General features: G+C 38.6%; 1 protein-coding gene across 1 annotated transcript in view; it reads right to left on the bottom strand.

Moving 5' to 3' along the window:
* Window positions 1–5578, bottom strand: part of LOC138195822 (sickle tail protein homolog) — a 35812-nt gene extending 30234 nt beyond the window's left edge. Inside the window, exon 1 of the mRNA XM_069145506.1 lies at window positions 5033–5578. The gene's annotated coding sequence lies outside the window, so the exon portion shown is untranslated. The remainder of the gene's footprint in view (window positions 1–5032) is intronic.
* Between the last annotated feature and the right edge of the window lie 384 nt (window positions 5579–5962).

The raw sequence follows: 5962 nt of genomic DNA on the forward strand, positions 1-5962 counted from the left end.
ACAAATCAAATGCAGGAAAGCAGGAAGGTTTTAGTTTTAAAGCTTTGAAACTTTTTATTTTTCCTAAATTTGAGCTTCTTGTTTTTAAACACTGTTAAATACAGCATCTGCATTTCCAAAGAGACTCCAGAAGAAGTTGCTCAGTCAGACAGGATCAAAGTGTTCAGTACTGTTCCATGCAGCGGTATCAAATCCTCTCTGATAACTGAGCCGACCATCTAAAGTCTGAGAGGAAGAACATCTGTTGCTGTGATTTAGTGAAAGAGCTATCTGTTTGGTGAAAACATTTTAAACTGAGAAACTGAACCACTCCTTCAACAGGATTATTTTTGGACTCATTTCTTGCAGTGTGCAGACAGAGACCCGGTCCATCGTCCTGACATTTGAAGGCGTCCTGGAGCTCTGCTTTCTGGAATCGGGACACTCTGGGACGGCTTGGATGGAAACATACTTTTTATCATAGCTGCAAGGTTTTATTTTATCATAACAAAACACCACTAAAGATGAGCCACATACTCCATATAACCATCTAATAATCTTCACTTATGAAGGCAACAAGATTTTAAAAATAATGTCTTTAACACTGTGTTAATTTGAAAGAAGAAAAATTAAAGCTGTGCACCAACATGGTCACAGCTTTAAGATTATGAAGCTGACATTCAATACTCATCATCAAAAAAAAGTCCTTCACGGATCCATCAGATGTGACTGAACCACAGACTGAATATGAACCACAGACTGAATATGAACCACAGACTGAATATGAACCACAGACTGGTTATAAACCACAAACTGGATATAAAACTACAGACTGGATATAAAACCACAGACTGGATATAAAACTACAGACTGGATATCAAACTACAGACTGGATATCAAACTACAGACTGGATATAAAACTACAGACTGGATATAAAACTACAGACTGGATATAAAACTACAGACTGGATATAAACCACAGACTGGATATCAAACTACAGACTGGATATAAAACCACAGACTGGATATAAAACTACAGACTGGATATCAAACTACAGACTGGATATAAAACTACAGACTGGATATAAAACTACAGACTGGATATAAAACACAGACTGGATATAAAACTACAGACTGGATATAAACCACAGACTGGATATAAAACTACAGACTGGATATAAAACCACAGACTGGATATAAAACTACAGACTGGATATAAAACTACAGACTGGATATAAAACTACAGACTGGATATAAAACTACAGACTGGATATAAAACACAGACTGGATATTAAACTACAGACTGGATATAAAACTACAGACTGGATATAAAACACAGACTGGATATTAAACTACAGACTGGATATAAACCACAGACTGGATATAAAACTACAGACTGGATATCAAACTACAGACTGGATATCAAACTACAGACTGGATATCAAACTACAGACTGGATATAAAACTACAGACTGGATATAAACCACAGACTGGATATAAAACCACAGACTGGATATCAAACTACAGACTGGATATAAAACTACAGACTGGATATAAACCACAGACTGGATATAAAACTACAGACTGGATATAAAACCACAGACTGGATATAAAACTACAGACTGGATATAAAACTACAGACTGGATATAAACCACAGACTGGATATAAAACCACAGACTGGATATCAAACTACAGACTGGATATAAAACTACAGACTGGATATAAAACACAGACTGGATATTAAACTACAGACTGGATATAAAACTACAGACTGGATATAAAACACAGACTGGATATTAAACTACAGACTGGATATAAAACTACAGACTGGATATCAAACTACAGACTGGATATAAAACTACAGACTGGATATAAAACACAGACTGGATATTAAACTACAGACTGGATATAAAACTACAGACTGGATATAAAACACAGACTGGATATTAAACTACAGACTGGATATAAAACTACAGACTGGATATAAAACTACAGACTGGATATAAAACTACAGACTAGATATAAAACACAGACTGGTTATTAAACTACAGACTGGATATAAAACTACAGACTGGATATAAAACACAGACTGGATATAAAACACAGACTGGAAATAAAAGTATTTGTAGCTGTTCTCTGTTTGCTGCCTTTCATTGGACCAAATTTCAGTATATTGATTAATTTCTTGCATTCCTGTATTTCTTTCTGTATTTTATGTATTAACACTGCACTGTAGCTTTCATCCTATTTTAGCTTTTAATTGTAATGTTTAGTCACTGTTTTTAAATATCTTTCTCTTTTGCTTGATGTGTTGATGCTTTTAATGTAAAGCACTTTGAATTGAGAACGTATCTATGAATCTGATTTATGTCATATGATATGAGCGCAATATAACGTGCTCACTAGCAAACTTTATTATTTCACACGATAAGTACCAGCAACCAAATTCGACAACCGAGAGCTGCAAATGAAACACAAAACACAAGAAGAGATAAAGAGTGACGCCAGTGTAACTGAGCACTGAGCCACGCAGGAGAGCGGTTCTGCTTGGTGAACACTAGAGGGCGTGCGGGCTCTCAGGTTAATTGTGCTCACCGTTTTTTTCTGTTGGTGCGAATCAACCTGAATTTTGACGATTTGGAGACCAAGGAAGGTAGTGGTCCGCGTGATTGGTCTCTTCCAACTAGACCAGCTTTCAGGTTCATGATTGCCATTGTCTGGATTGGAGTGTGAAACGGTTACTGTAATAATTTATAAAATTGTCCAAATAATTCCTGAGTTTTCCAAAAGTAGACATACGACCTGGATCACGTGACCTCTGAGACGTTTCTCTAACGCATGACGTCCTGTTATTTCTTTTTTAGGTCAGTCTCTCCTCCTCTTCCTCTCCTTCTTTTATTACTATAGTGTTATCGTCTGACCAAACTGTCTGCCTCTTGTTCAGTTGTAAGTGTGATCATGTTGAAAGTGACCAATCAGAAGAGGGTCAGCGCCGGCCTCTGCGTTTCATCACAGACTGTCAATAGTCAGGTCGATGGCGTGAGGAGGACTCAGCTGTGAGAGCGAGGACTCTGCTTTGTGCTGTTGTTGTGGAGCTCCACACACACAGGGGAACTTCTTTTGTGTGTTTATTGCCTTCATCTGGCTCCATGCACTCGTGCATGTTTGTAGTTCATTTGGTTCTTCACTGACATGGGCAGAAGACAATATTTATACAAAGACAAAAGACAAATTCTTTTTTTAAATAAATCATCTCAATAAATCAAATGTCTGATTGAGGTCAGTAGTGCTGCAAGTGTTCGATCATCACGGGGTGGAGCAGAGAACTCTGGGCCGACTACGTACTCGGTCTGTGGACCTCCTTCCTCCCTTCATCTCCGTCACTAACCAACTTCATTTAAACGAAGACTTACAGCCAGAGATATTAAATCCGCACACTTTGAAATCTCAACACATTTCGTTTGACATTTCTCTTTCTTTTCCAGACTTTTATCGTGTCATAGCACCTGACACGTTGTACTTATGTATATATACACAAATATACACCTCACACATTTTATTTCATGCTATATTTATTTTTTTCCTGTTCATTTATACTATACTATACTGTGTAATATATATTTATATAACCTATGTACATTACTCATAAATTAATCCATACCACTGATGTGCAATATCCTGGAAATTTACAATATATTTTTTTTATCATCTACGTGGAGTAATTATCTGTTTTTCTTTACATTTCTCTGTACGTATCACTGTGTATTCATTTATGTTGTGTATATAGATTGTGTGAGTGTGTTTATATATGTGGTTTTAATTTTTTTACAGTTTTATTTTTTGTTGTAATTTTTTTTTAATTGCATGCATATTTGTAATTTTGTCTTCCTGTGTCTTTTTCTTACCTGTATTCTTAAACTGGTGTGATGACTAAATTTCCCCACTTACCTTATTATACCTCATCTCATCTCATCTCATCTCATCTCATCTCATCTCACCTCACCTCACCTCACCTCACCTCACCTCACCTCACCTCACCTCACCTCACCTCACCTCATCTCACCTCACCTCATCTCACCTCACCTCACCTCACCTCACCTCACCTCACCTCACCTCACCTCACCTCACCTCATCTCATCTCATCTCATTTTATCTGTATTCCCAGTTTAAGTCGACACTGACACAGCTTCATTTTACAGATAATTGCTGGGATTTATTACATTTTGTAACACAACTGTTTACCGAGTTCAACACTCCCACAGCCTCGTCTCATCATTGACATGCAGCCCATAGCATAAAATGGCAGAGTGGAAACTTAATCCATTCAGTGCATCTCAACCCAACACAGTAAGTCAGGTTTTAACCGTCCTCCCACGTCACTGAGAAGCCTTCTTCCACCTGACTCTGGTTTTAATGTTAACTGGTATTTTACCATTCCTCTGAGGACATGAAACACACATGGACCTGACCAGTGGTGAAAAATAATGTAAACATCTGTAATTAAAAACTAATATTATGACTTGAAATCAATGTTAAAATTGCAGTAATATGTTTGAGTGTACAGTCTGGTACTGAGAGAGGCAGACAGAGAGAGACTGAGTGAGTAATGACATTCACCAATGGTCAGCCTAATGCTGCATCTTCCTCTTTCCATTTCCAAATTAAAAGCCCTCATTTCAAATTAAAAGCCCTCTAGCTTTTCTGTTCAGCCATTCACATGTTTTGACCTAGTCTTGTTAGATTGGATCTGATTACTAGTAATGAGATATCATATATTCAAAATTAACATAAACTTTCTAAATAACAATAACATTTCTTAATTTCAGTATTTGATATGTTGAATTTTTTTTTATATTTTCTGTTAAATATGGGTTTACATGATTTGGAAATCATCACAATCTGTTTGTATTTACCCTTTACACCAGGGGTGGGCAAACTTTTTGGCTCAGGGGCCACATTGACTTTTAAAATTTAACAGACGGGCCGGGCCAGCACCAGATGCATACATATCAAACAGAAACATAAAAAAGGCATCACAGTGTTAATACGTACATTCACTTTTAGTGGGAACAGTGTTGTTGATCACCTTCTCTGTCAGTGCATCGAAGTCTGCTGTTAGTTTGTTGTGTTCTCAGAACAGATCTGAGGTGTTCGTCACTCAGCTGGGATCTGTGAGGTGCTTTGTTGGTGTTCATCACACTAAAAGTCTGTTCACACACGTACGTAGAGACAAACAACACCAGCATCTTCTGGGACATCTTCTGGGACATCTTCTGGGACATCTTCTGGATGTTTGGACATTTGGCTGCTTTAATGAAGCATAAAACTCATCCAGTTTAAGAGAGTTGAACTTCTCCTTGAAGACGGTGTCACATTGGAGATCAATCAGTTCACACTGAAACTCCTGTGGCGCCGTTTCAGGGTCTTGTGTGAAGGGACAGGACACCAGCTGGAGGGACATGACACCAGCTGAAGGGACTGAAGGGACATGACACCAGCTGAAGGGACAAGACACCAGCTGAAGGGACAGGACACCAGCTGAAGGGACACGACACCAGCTGAAGGGACATGAGACCAGCTGAAGGGACATGACACCAGCTGGAGGGACATGACACCAGCTGAAGGGACACGACACCAGCTGGAGGGACATGACACCAGCTGGAGGGACACGACACCAGCTGAAGTGACTTGTAAATTTTTCCAAAATCAGAGAACCGATGGCAGAATCCTCCGTGCAGGTTGTCCAGTGATGTCCTGTATGTCTTCATGTCGAGGACGTCTTTCAGCGTAGCGTGTGGGGAAATGAGCAAATGACTTGTTTGACATTTGCTTTGAGAATAAAGCTAGCTTGGTTTTGAAGGCTCTGACGTTTGAGTACATTTCATGGACAAACTGGTCTTTCCCTCGTAGCTTCACGTTCAGCTCATTCATGTGTGTCAGTACGTCCTCAACAAAAGACAAATCACAAAGACAATCACTCAG

The sequence above is a fragment of the Embiotoca jacksoni genome, unplaced genomic scaffold (assembly GCF_022577435.1).
Source record: "Embiotoca jacksoni isolate LCO1_2020_lvr unplaced genomic scaffold, fEmbJac1.0.p SCAF_127, whole genome shotgun sequence".
In the NCBI taxonomy this organism is placed as follows: domain Eukaryota; kingdom Metazoa; phylum Chordata; class Actinopteri; family Embiotocidae; genus Embiotoca; species Embiotoca jacksoni.